The sequence below is a fragment of the Ursus americanus genome, chromosome 7 (assembly GCF_024610735.1).
Source record: "Ursus americanus isolate L20-20 chromosome 7, mUrsAme1.1.p, whole genome shotgun sequence".
NCBI lineage: Eukaryota > Metazoa > Chordata > Mammalia > Carnivora > Ursidae > Ursus > Ursus americanus.
Window position 1 is genome coordinate 22,995,843 of NC_142133.1, and position 12,809 is coordinate 23,008,651.

At 40.0% G+C, this 12,809-nt stretch overlaps 1 pseudogene; it reads right to left on the reverse strand.

Annotated features, from left to right (window-relative positions):
- Nucleotides 1-636: 636 nt before the first annotated feature.
- Nucleotides 637-7,599, reverse strand: LOC123785933 (phospholipid phosphatase 2 pseudogene; annotated as a pseudogene).
- Between the last annotated feature and the right edge of the window lie 5,210 nt (nt 7,600-12,809).

Sequence of the window (12,809 nt, forward strand, 5' to 3'; positions counted from 1 at the left end):
CAATTCATCAATTTGAACTTAAAATGCTAGCATTTAAACGGTAAATGAATCTCTTCAAACAATAGCTACCAAACTATTACAAATTATCGCTGATGATATTTCCTCACAGTACCATCTGGTTTTTATCTTCCTATTTCTAGCTCAAGGATCTCATGTTTTAATATAACAATAGCTACTCAAATTAATCTCTTTATTCCATTGCATAGCTCAGGAAAGGCATACGTTAAAGTCATGAGTGTGAAGTTTGTTTCATCTTAACACGGAAAGTATCTAGGGCTAAATAACTCAGGTATTCTTTGATCAGAAATAGTGTGTACCTTGTGTAGCCCCCAAATTAGTTGCTGCATTTAAAAACCACATTTTATTTAAAATTTTCAAACATATACAATGGTGGAAAGAACATTAATAAACCTATATGTACCCATTATCTACTTCAATAATTATCAACTCACAGTCAATTCTGTTTCACCTCTACCCCCAACTTCATTGCATATTATCTAGAAGCAAATCCCAGAGGGAGCATACTATGTCATCGGTAAAAGTGAAGACCTAAAAAATAAATAAATAAATATATATACATACACATATATATGTATATGTACATATATATACATAAACATATATATAATTACACCTCAAAATATTTGCAATAGCTCTTTAACATTACCAAATATTCAGTCACTGGTCAAATTATCAATTCTTTCATAAATGCAATTTCTTTACAGTCTGAAAAAAAAATTAAGATCTAAATAATACCCACACATTGCCATTGGTTGATATGCCTTTTGAGTCTCTTCTATTAATCTATAGGCTTCCTCTTCTCTCTTTGTTTCTTATAAACTATTTACTGAAAAAATGAGGTCCTTTGTCCTGTAGAGTTTCCCACAGTCTGGTTATTTGCTGTTTGTATTCCCAGAGTAGAGTGTAACATGTTCGTCTGTCCTCTGTACTTTCTGAAATTGGGAGTTGGAATGAGCAGTTCGATGAGATTTGGATTTTTTGGCAGGACTTTTTCATGGGCGTTGGTATGTTCTTCCTTTCTCCATGAAGAGGTACATATTGTTTGGTTGTCTCTTCTTTCGTTTTGTTATAAACAATCAGTGACGTTCAGGGTCGAGACACATTAGTTCTTAGGGAGTTGCAGAAAGGTGTTACTCTAATTTCATCATTCCTTCGTCAGTTAGCAGCTGGAACACCTTCTATAGAGACGAGCTTCACCTCGTGCATTATTCAGTTACCCAGGGATACAAGTGACATCAAAAGGTCAGAAAAAATAATGGAATTTATATACAGTTTTCAAATCAATAATGAATTGCCTCCCAGGCATCTTCTAGATGGGACCGATTTTTTGAGCATCATTACGAACTCAGAGACTTAAACTTATTTGATGTTTCAACTTATTGCCATTTATTATCCTCTTAATGCTCAAAAAGTCCCATCTTTGGCCAGTGGGAACGTCATTGGGTTGGCTCTTGGGTTCTTTTGAAACAAACCTTGTAGTCTTTGATAGCTTCCTCAACTATCCATATGACAAGATGCTTCGAGTTTCTCTTGTTCATTTCCTGCCCGAGACATGAATCAGCCTGGCTCCTTTTAATGGGAGATGGTATTGCAAGACCTTATCAGGGCTCTGGGGGTGCTCGCTGCACCTTGGTCGATCTGACCTTGACTTTGAAGTTTTAAATTTCTCAGACATACCAGTGGCTGGCGGTGCAGACTCCACAGGTAGACTGCCTGGGTTTGAGTCACTTCTCTACCCTTCTTAGGTATGTGACACTGGGCCAGTCTATCAACTTCTCCATGCTTCAGCTTCTTCGATTATAAAAGGGGAATAATAACCATACCTAAATTCATAAGATCCTGGTGAGATTTAAATGAGGAAATTCATGTAAAATGCCTAGAATAGAGCCTGTCATGGAGGGCTGAGTAAAAGTTGGCTATTAATATTCTTATTACTAATTTCTTCGCAGCCTTGTCACTGTTGCCGGCTCACACTGTGGGTCATCTGGGATGTCATACAGACTTACATTTTATTCATATCTAGTGACACACTGATTTATTTTTAAAAATTATTCTGAAGTCCCACCTGCAGCATTCGTCCCACTATCGTGCGGCTCTAAATGATGCAACACTCACACACATTAGAACATTTCCTATAAAGGAATCCAAATTCAACAAAGCTAACGGCATTTGTGAAGTTCCCAAGCACCAGCGTACTTCCTGCTTTTTATACTCGTTTGGAAGGGGGTACATTGGCAGAAGCCTGGCTGGGAGCGGCCCAACCGTGGAGTCGAGGTCTTACTTTGCATTGCCAAATCACATCTGTCTGGTCTTCCCTAGTTGAGCACAGGGAGCTATTAGAGGTGGTATTCCCCAAAGCCTACCGGCTCCCTTTGTAATCAAACTGGTGGAGCCTCAAGACATGTTGCAGATCACATAAATCTTAATACTGGTTCTGTCTGGACGCTCATCTCTATTAAATCTTGATCCATTTAGCCATTTGCAATACAAATCTTGCTCCAGGTTTGAGAGGTTAAAGATTTCAGGGCTGCTGCCACTGACTGGTCAAAATAAAGACAGTGAAAGGGAGGCAGAAGCCCAGGGGGCTGTTTCCTTGCTGGGTCATTGGATTCCAACAAAGCCTTAGGTACCTCTCTAAACCTGAAAACCCTACAGAGCCCTAATACGAACAGTCTCTAAAGTGGGTATGCCATAAGTTCCTTAAAACAAAGACTTTTGTTTGCAATTTTACACACTTGCATCACTGGCATACGATTGCATTGTAATTGCATCAGCTGGGCCAGGTTGTCTATAGAGCTCTGGCCAGAAATTCCCAGCATGCACCAAGGTCTATCAGTGCTTAAACATTTACTCGCTTGTTTTAATTTTTTTTTTCTCTTTTTGTGTCTTATGGCACTCTTAGCATTTTTTAAGTAGCTGTTTGCCATTAAGGTGACTTTTAAGGAACTTTAAAAATAATAATTGTAAAAAAAATAATATGTAACGTACATGTTTGTCAACAGGGAAGTGGGTGTAGACAAGTAATGGTAGATTCATATAATGAATCCGTCACTAAATAAAGTGGATCTTCAGGTATTGATATTTAAATGTATCTTTAGGTATTGAAAGAACAGAAACAAGTTTCAAACATACTCAAAAAAGTATGTATAGTAGGATATTTCAGTAAAATAATAAGTATTATATATGTTGGTATATGCATAGAAAAAATCTGAGGGGGGCGCTTGGGTGGCTCACTCAGTTAAGCGTCTGCCTTCGGCTCAGGTCATGATCCTGGGATCGAGTCTTGTATTGGGCTCCCTGCTGCATGAGGAATCTGCTTCTCCCTCTGCCCCTACCCCCTGCTCCTGCTTGCTCTCGCTCTCTATCTCTCAAATAAATAAATACAATCTTTGAAAAAAAATCTGAAGATAGGTAGCCCAAGCTGTTAATAGGGGTTATTTGGGGGGCACCTGGGAGGCTCAGTCAGTTAAGCCACCACTCTTTAATCTCAGCTCGGGTCATGATCTCAGGGAAGAGTCTGCTTGAGAGTCTTTCCCTCTGTCCCTCCCCCCTACTCTAGCACTCTCTCTCTCAAATAAATAAATAAAAGTTTTAAAAAATAGGGGCTAATTTCAGATGTGAAATTGTAATCAATTTTTCCTATTTCTATACTCCTTGAAATTTTTTATGAATAAGTATTACTTTTTCAATCAGAAAAAAAGGATTTTTTTGAAAATCAATGCTATAATGTGTTCAAAACATCAAAAGACTCCGTTATTAATTGTAATAATATTTGTGATATTTCTCATGGTAGCTTCTCAGTTAAGAGGTATAATATTAGTAACCTCCCATGAAAATAGTAGTTATTATAACTATAATAACTGATGGAGTTAAAAAACAGTATAACTAGCCCTCACTGAATCCAAAACAATTAGTACAGGGTTTTTTTTGTTTGTTTGTTTTGGGACTTTTGTGGGGTTCATTCTTTCTTTCTTTCTTTCTTTCTTTCCTTTCTTTTCTTTCTTTCTTTCTTTCTTAATGTCTACCAGTTTATGAAAGGATGTGATAAATATGAACCAGCACGAGGATGAAGAGTCACGCAGACCGAGGCCAGGGCAAAGAGTGCACCGCTCTCCCTATATCTCCAAACGACAATATTGCAACCAGCTACTCTGATACCTAAACTCAGCTGAGGCCCCGACAAGGATTATCTCCCCCACTGCTGTAGGAACAATGCAGCCATAAGGAACAGAGGCTGATGTCATTTTCAAGCACTCTATTTCACTAAAAGTCGACATAGACATATACGTTACACTTTACAAAAACAGCATCTATTTGGATCTCTCGGCCACCCCCAATCCAACAAAAGGGGGTTCTGAGGGAGCTAAGAGGACAAGATCCCCCTTCCAAACACTGCAGCAGCCCGGGCAACCCTAGGCCACCGGGCCAGGGCACAGGAGGTGAGGTTAGTGGAAGCCCCTCTGGCAGCCAGCACTGGGCACCTGGAGCCTGTCCAGAGCCCTCACGGCCACCCCAGGGGAGGCCCTGCCAGGAACAAGAACACACTGACGCTCTGAGCCCTCAGTGGCCACACAGACAGGTCCTGCCACAGCAGGAGACAGGGACCCAGAGTGGTTGCAGTCAGCCTCGCCTAGGGTCACTGTCCGTGATAGCCTGGGCTTTCAGTCCAGCTCCTCCTCCTCCAGGCAGCGCTGGGAGACCAGGACTTGAAAGCGAATGGCGAGGCCGGCCACCAGCGACCCCTGCAGGAGGCCAACAAGGACATCCCTCCAGTGCTTGTGGTCAGACCCGCGGGTGTAGCCAATAGAGAGTGCAAAGGCCAACAGGAAGAACTGCACCGTGGGCCGCAGATGTTGTGCCCACTTCCAGGAGAGCTGTGCCTGCACGTGGAGCCCCAGGAACATCATGCAGTACATGCCAAAGGAGGAGTGTCCGGAGTAGACAGTCTGGACTCGGTTAGCGGGGCTTCCCCTGCACACCGTCTCCACCTGCACGTAGACGGAACAGTTGATGGGGCTGGAGTCGGGGTCACACACCGCCAGGAAGCTGGGCCACAAATGGCCGATCGTGTACTTGGCCCAGGTCTATCAGCGACTGACTCACTGCAGCCCCAAACAGGAACTTCCCCAACACCTTCTAGATGGCAGCCTCATAGTTGTTGAAGTCGGAGCGGGAACAGAGGCGGTCTTTGCACACCAGGTAGGCCTCCCTGGCCCAGACAAGAATGGTGGTGGCTGTGACGGTGACCCCGGCCATGAGCCCACAGGTGATGGTGTACGGGCGGTATGGGTACCAGATAGAGTCATCACAGCAGTAGAACCATGCTTCTATGGGGCGTTCGCAAGAGTCAGGACAGCAGAGGGGCTGCACTCAGAGAAAGGCAGTTGGGAGGACGGCAGAGAAGGAAGAGCCTAAGCCACCTCCTCCGAGGCCCACGCCGGGGCCACAGCTTCATATGGAGCAACCTGCTCTGAGAAGAAACCTGAAGAGCAGCTTTTCCGTAGCGGAAGATAAAAAGACAAAGCTACACTGAGAAGAACAGGAGAGGCAGAGACACAACACCCCCAGCATGACGACCCATAAGCCAGAGGGCTATCACAGGGGTGGAGGTGCTCCCTGAGGACCATCAAGCACACCCCACTCTGGGGTTTTGTCCTGGGAACACTAGCTGCCGTAACATCTGGCAGTGAATATCCGCAGGGCTTAACTCCGGAGAGCAATACAACCCAAAATGCCACTCTTAAAGGGCCCCACACAATCTCACTTGCTCCAAGATCCAGCACAGAGGCAGTGGTTTTAAAAGTGCCTGGCGCATATGTGAAGATTGACTAATTATAGGGCATGCATCAGAGGGGCAAGGATGTGTAGGAGCTTTCAGTGGGAATGGAAGCACTGATGGGCACCATTTTTCTTACCCTCGTACAGCCTAGATGTCCAGACATTGGTGGGTACCAATTCTAACATTCTCCATCGACCTTGCTAGCACCACTCGCCCTGCCCTGGCATTCCCCTGGGGACCCATCCTGCCCAATATGCCCACCCCACAGGTGCCCCACCAAGGAGGCTCCCATCCTGCCACACCCAACAGGAAGCCTCAGCCAGGACCAGTACCCCTCAAAAGTGACACCAGCCACAGGGGGGAAGAGCAACAGTAATGACCTGGCCTCATAGCCAGACCATACCAGGAGCTAACCCCACCGTCATGCCTGCAGCAGCCACAACTGGGCCTCTAAGCCATCCAGGCAGGGCCAACTCTACCCACCAGTGTGCCTACAGCAATCATGGCCCCACCACAACAGGAGGGCTCATGCAGCTGATACAGGAGACACTTCTGGAGTGTTTCATTCTAGTGACTGTGGGGGATTGGGCTTCTGGGCCTCACCAGACTCCTATATAAGGCCACTACCTTCAAGACCAGGAAACATAACTGACCTATCTGATTCATAGAAATAAACACTACAAGTCAGACAAAATGAAGAAACAGAAGAATCTGTTCCAAATAAAAAAACAAGACCAAACCTCAGAGGGGAAAAAAAAAAAAAAGCTAAATGAACGAAGATAAGCAATCCACCCAATAGAGAGTTTAAAGTAATGTCATAAAGACGTACACCGAACTTGAGAGAAGAGTAGATGAATTCAGTGAGATATTCAGAAAAGAGATAGAAATATAAAAAAGAACCAATCAGAGCTGAAGAATACAATTGAAATGAAAAATGTACTAGAGAGAGTCAACAGCAGATTAGAGGATGCAGAAGACATATCAGTGATCTAAAAGACAATAGTAGAAATCATTCAAGCTGAACAGCACAAAAAGAAAAGAATTTTTTAAAATGAGGATAAGTTAAGGGATCTCTGGTACAACAACAAGTATGCTACCATTCACACTGTAGGGGTCTCAGAAGGAGAAGAGAGAGAAGGAGGGAGAAAACTTACCTGAAGATATAATAACTGAAAACTTCCCTAACCTGGGGGGGGGGGTGGAAAACAGATACCCAGGTCCTAGAAGCACAGAGAGGCGCACATAAGGTGAACCCAAAGAGGTCCACACCAAGACACATAATAATTAAAAAATCAAAAATCAAAGATAAAGAGAGAATCTTAAAAGCAGCAAGAAAAATGTAACTAATTACATACAAAAAAACACCTGTAAGACTATCAGCTGATTTTCAGCAGAAATTTTGTAAGCCAGAAGAGAGTGGCATGATATATTCAAAGCACTGAAAGGGAAAAACCCACGAGCAAGAATACCCAGCTAGTTTCTCATTCAGAATTGAAGAAGAAATAAAGAGTTTCCCAGACAAATAAAAGTTAAAGAAGTTTAACACCACTCAACCAGCCTATCAAAAATGCTAAAGGGACTTCAAGCAGAAAAGGAAAGGCCATAACTGGAAGTAAGAAAATTATGAAAGAAAAAATCCATTGGGGGCGCCTGGGTGGCTCAGTCGTTAAGCATCTGCCTTCGGCTCAGGTCATGATCCCGGGGTCCTGGGATCGAGCCCCGCATTGGGCTCCTTGCTCAGTGGGAAGCCTGCTTCTCCCTCTCCCACTCCCCCTGCTTGTGTTCCCTCTCTCGCTGTGTCTCTCTCTGTCAAATAAATAAAATCTTAAAAAAAAAAAAAAAGAAAGAAAGAAAAAAATCCATTGGCAAGAGCAAGCATACAGTGAAGGCAGTAGATCAATCACTTATAGAGCTAATACAAAGGTTAAAAAACAGACAAAAGTAGTAAAATCAACTGTATCCACAATAACTAGTTAAGGGATACACAAAATAACATGATGTAAAATATGATATCATATACATAAAATGTGGTGATGGGGGTATAAAAATGTAGTGCTTTTAGAATGCCTTTGAACTCACACGACGATCAGCTTAAAATAGACTACTATATAATAGGATGTTATATGTGAACCTCATGGTAACCATAAAGCAAAAACCTATACTATATGCAGAAAGAGTAAAGAGAAAGGAATCCAAGCATAACACTAAAGAAAGTCATCAAATCACCAGGGAAGAGAGCAAGAGAAGAAAGGAACACAGAAGAACTACAAAAACAACCAGAAAATAATTAACAAAATGGCAATCAGTATATACCTATTGATAATTACTTTATGTATAAATGGACTAAACGCTCCAATCCAAAGACATAGGGGTGACTGAACGGACAAAAAAAACAAGACCCATCTATATGCTGCCTATAAGAAACTCACTAAAGACCTAAAGACAGGGGCACCTGGGTGGTTCAGTCAGTTAAGCATCCAACTCTTTTTTTTTTTTTTAAGATTTTATTTATTTATTTGACAGAGAGAGAGGCAGCCAGCGAGAGAGGGAACACAAGCAGGGGGAGTGGGAGAGGAAGAAGCAGGCTCCCAGCGGAGCAGGGAGCCCGATGCGGGGCTCGATCCCAGGACTCTGGGATCACGCCCTGAGCGGAAGGCAGACGCTTAATGACTGAGCCACCCAGGCGCCCCAAGCATCCAACTCTTGATCTCAACTCAGGTCTTGATTGTAGGGTCATCAGTTCAAGCCCTGCATTGGGCTCCACACTGGGCATGGAGCCTACTAAAAATACAAAATAAATAAAAAATAGAGACCTAAAGACATATACAGACTTAAAGTGAAGAGATGGAAAAAGATATTCCAGGCAAATGGAAATGAACAACAAAAAAAATGAGGTAGCAATACTTATGTCAGACAAAACAGAATTTAAAACAAAGACTATTGGAACAATAGACAAGGAACAGCTTTACATAACAATAAGAGGATGTAACAACTGTAAATATCTATGTACCCAACATAGGAGCACTTAAATATGTAAAGCAAATATTCAAATATCTAAAACAGAAGAATACACATTCTTTTCAAGTGCATGGAACACTATCCAGGATCCGTTATATGTTATACTACAAAACAAGTCTCAATAGATTTAAGAACACTGAAATCATAGAGCAGGTTTTCTAACCACAGTACTATGAAACTAGAAATCAAATTCAAGAAAAAAAAAAAAAAACAGAAAAAACACAAACACGTGGAGGCTAAAGAACATGCTACTAAACAACCAATGGGTCAATGAAGAGGGGCACCTGGGCGGCTCAGTCATAAGTCTGCCTTTGACTCAGGTCACGATCCCAAGGTCCTGGGATTGAGCCCCACATCAGACTCCCTGCTCAGCAGCAAGTCTGTTTCTCCCTCTTTCTCTCTCTGCCCCTCCACCCCATACACACGTGCTCTCTCTCTCTCCTAAATAAATAAATAAGATCTTTTAAAAAAAAAAATAGGTTAATGAAAAAATCAGAGTAAATAAAAAATATACCTTGAGGCAAATGAAAATGGAAATACAACATTCCAAAATCTTTGGGACACAGCAAAAACAGTTCTAAGAGGGAAGTTTACAGTGATATAGGTCTACCTCAAGAAATGAGAACAATTTCAAATAAACAACCTAACTTTACACTTGAAAGAACCAGAAAAAAAAAACTTTCTTTGCTCTTTGAAAAAATTAATGAAATTGATAAACCTCGAGCCAGACTCACCAAGAAAAAAAGAGGACTAAAATAAAATCAGAAATAAAAAACAAGTAACAACAAACACCACAGAAATAAAAAAAGATTATAAGAAATGGCTACAAAAATACATAAAAATAAATTGGACAACCTAGAAGAAATGGATAAATTACTAGAAACATAAAATCTTTCACAATTGATCAAGAAGAAGTAGAAAATCTGAACAGACTGATTACTAGTAATGAAACTGGATCAGTAATCAAAAACTCCCAACAAACAAAATTCCAGGACCAGATGGTTTCACAGGTGAATTCTACCAAACATTTAAAGAGTCAATACCTATCTTTCTCAAACTATTCCAAAAAATTGAAAGGAAGAAACACTTTCAAATTCATTTTAAGTGGCCAGCACTAATACCAAAACCAGACAAAGACACTACCAAAAAGAGAGAAAGAGAGAGAGAATTGCAGACCAATATCAATATCCCTGATGAACACAGATGCAAAATCCTCAACAAAATATTAGCAAACTGAATTCAACATATATTAAAAGGATCATTCACCACAATCATGTGGGATTTATTCCAAGGATGTAAGGATGGTCCAATATCCACAGGTCAATCAACATGATACACAATAATAAGAAAATAAAGGATAAAAATCATGATCACCTCAATAGATACAGAATAAGCATTTGACAAAATTCAACATTCATTCATGATAAAAACTCTCAACAAACTGGATATAGAGGGAACTTATCTCAACATAATAAAGGCCGTATGTGATAAACCCACAGCTAACATCATATTCAATGGTGAAAAGCAGAAACCTTTTCCTCTAAGATCAGGAACAAGACAAGGATGTCCACTCTCACCACTTTTATTCAACATAGTATTGGATGTCTTAGCCACAGCAATCAGAAAAGAAAAAGAAATAAAAGGCATCCAAATTGGTAAGGAAGAAGTAAAACTGTCATTATTTGCAGATGACATGATGCTATATATATAGAAAACCTTAATGATTCTACTAATAAATAAATTCAGTAAAGTCACAGGATACAAAATCAATATGCAGAAAGCTTTTGTGTTTCTATATACTAATAGCAAACTATCAAAAAGACAAATTAAGAAAACAATCCCATTTATAACAGCATCAAAAAGAATAAAATAGGGGTGCCTGGCTGGCTTAGTGGGTTAAGCGTCTGTCCTCTGCTCAGGTCATGGTCCCAGGGTCCTGGGATCAAGCCCCACATTGAGCTCCCTGCTCAGTGCGGAGGAGTCTGATTCTCCCTTTCCCTCTGCTGCTCCCCCTGCTGTTCTCTCTACCACCCCCAAATAAATAAAATCTTAAAAAAAATAAAAAAGAATAAAATACCTAGTAATAAATTTAACCAAAGAGGTGAAAAAACCATACTCTGAAACTGTGAGACATTAATGTAAGAAATTGAAGATGACACAAACAAGTAGAAAGGTATAACATGCTCATGGATTGGAAGAGTAAATATTGTTAAAATATCCATACTAGCCAAAGCAATCTACACATTGAATGACACCCCTATCAGAATACCAATCATATTTTTCACAGAACTAAAACAAAAATTCCTAAACTTTGTATGGAACCACACACACATACACACACATCTTGAGAAAGAACAAAACTGGAGGTATCACAATCACACATTTCTGTACTACGAAGCAAATCAAAACAGATTTGTACTGACATAAAAACAGATCAATGGAACAGAATGGGGAGCCCAGAAATAAACTCACACTTACGTGGTCAATTAATCTATGACAATTAAGGCATTAATATACAACGGGGATAAGACAGCCACTCCAATAACGAGTGTTGGGAAAACTGGACAGCTATATTCAAAAGAATGAAAAAGAAAAGCAAAAATTAACTATTGGGACTAAATCAAATTGAAAAGCTTTTGCAAGTGAAGGAAACCATCCACAAAATGAAAAGGCAACCCACTGAATGGAAGAAAATATTTGCAAATGACACATCCAATAAAGGGTTAATATACAAAATATATAAGGAACTCCTACAAGTCAACACCCCCAAAAAATCTGACTAAAAAGAGGTAGAGGATCTGAATAGACATTTTCCCAAAGGAGACACATAGATGGCAAACAGACACATTGACAAGATGCTCAACATCACTAATCATCAGGGAAATACAAATCAAAACCACAACAGGATATTATCTCATGCCAATCAGAATGACCAGTGTCAAAGAGACAAGAAATAACAAGTGGTGGTGAGTATGTGGAGAAAATGGAATCCTCATGCACTGTTAGCGGGAATGTAAATTGGTACAGCCATTATGGAAAACAGTATGGAGTTTCCTTAAAAAATTAAAAATAGAAATAGCATATGATCCATCAATTCTACTTCTGAGTATTTACCAGAAGAAAACAGAAACACTAATTTGAAAAAATATATGCACCCCTATGTTTATTGCAGCATTATTTACGATAGCCAAGATACGGAAGTTACCTAAGTCTCCATCAATAGAAAATGGATAAAGACAATGTAATATATATATATATATATATATATATATATATATATATATATATATATATATATATATAGGAATATTACTCAGCCATATAAAAGAATGAGATCTTGTCATTTGTGACAACATGGGTGGAGACAGAGGGTATTATACTAAGTGAAATAAGTCAGACAGAGAAAAATACCATATGATTACACTTACTATGGAACCTAGAAAACAAAACAGAAACAAACTCACAAATACGGAGAAAACTAGTGTTTGCCGGGGGGGTGGTGGGATGGGTGGAAGAGGTAAAGGGCATTAAGAGGTACAACCTTACAGTTATAAAATAAATTAGTCATGGGGATGTAAAGTACAGCATGGCAAAGAGTTAATAATGTTGTAGTAATGTTTTATGGTGACGGACTGTAACTACACTATCATGGTAAATATTTCATAATGTATATAAATGTCAAATCACCATGTTATATACCTGAAACCACTATAATATTGCCAACTATATTTCAATAAACAGAAAGATAAACTCGGTTTCATACCATATTATGGTATGAACCAACCTTATGCATATCCTGGGTCATATCAGAAATTAACTAGAATTAATGCATGTGAATAAATAATAAGCAAAAAATTAACTATGCCTTTACTCAAATTTTTATTCCTAAGTGAATTTTTTCCTTTGAATAAGGGCTAAGTGACTAAAACGCATATTTCATTGGCATATTCAAATTTCACAAAATCATCAATCACTGTGATATATATTTTGA